Below are 878 nucleotides of genomic sequence, written 5' to 3'. Positions count from 1 at the left end.
TATATATTATTAAACCCCAGTACCTCAGAATGAGATGTTATTTGGAAATAGGACTTTTAAGGAGATAATCAAGTGTAAGTAACATTTGGGAGGACCCTTATTCAATAACTAGTGTCCTTATAAAAAGAGAAATCTGGACTCAAAGAAGGAAAACAATGCAGAAACACAAGGAGAAAACTGGCATCCACAAGCCCGAGGAAGAATTCTATACCAATTCATCCATCATACCCCTCTGAAGGAACCAATCCTACCCTAGATCTTGGACATCTAGATTTGAAAACTGTAAACATATTTCTGTTGTTTAAGCCAGCCGGTTTGTAGTACGTGTTACAGCACCCCTAGCAAACTACTCCAAGTACTTGTACTGCTAACTTGAGAAAACCAGAGCAGCAACCTCTAGGCAAGTCATCATTTCCCAGGGGTCCAGAAGAATGTCCCCTTCACCCTTTCCTCTTCCCCACTTGACAGCCTCTTGTCCTAGGAGGCTACAACTTCCAGGCTGCAGCAGGACAGAATGGACACAGGGATGAGATGGGTATTGGCACCTTAGATGTGTGTCCGGGCCCCTTCCAAGAGAGAGCGCCAAAAGTATACGAGGAGCTGTCATCTCTGAGAGTTCTTCCCGGATCAAAGATGTATGTGGTATTTGTTCTCATAGAGAAATGGGCACTTGGGAGAAGTAAAATTTCCACTTCCATTCAGTTCATTACTACACAAAATTATAGATCTAAAAATTTGTGCTGGGCTATTCAGTGTGCCCTTCCGACACAGACCCTAATGGGGATACTACCAGTTTCCAAATGCCCAGCTGCACCTGTTTGCATCAAAACTATTTGGTTGGGTTTTCATTCAAGAAACCAGTTGGGGGTTTATTAAAA

General features: G+C 42.7%; 1 protein-coding gene across 1 annotated transcript in view; it reads left to right on the top strand.

The window, feature by feature from the left end:
• Positions 1–878, top strand: part of Tacr1 (tachykinin receptor 1) — a 165373-nt gene that overhangs the window by 31483 nt on the left and 133012 nt on the right. The gene's annotated exons all lie outside the window — the stretch shown is intronic.

Source organism: Fukomys damarensis, unplaced genomic scaffold (assembly GCF_012274545.1).
Source record: "Fukomys damarensis isolate Sample0158 unplaced genomic scaffold, DMR_v1.0_HiC HiC_scaffold_2, whole genome shotgun sequence".
Lineage (NCBI taxonomy): Eukaryota > Metazoa > Chordata > Mammalia > Rodentia > Bathyergidae > Fukomys > Fukomys damarensis.
The sequence above is the reverse complement of the archived record's forward strand: the minus strand, read 5'-3'. Positions and strand labels throughout refer to the sequence as shown.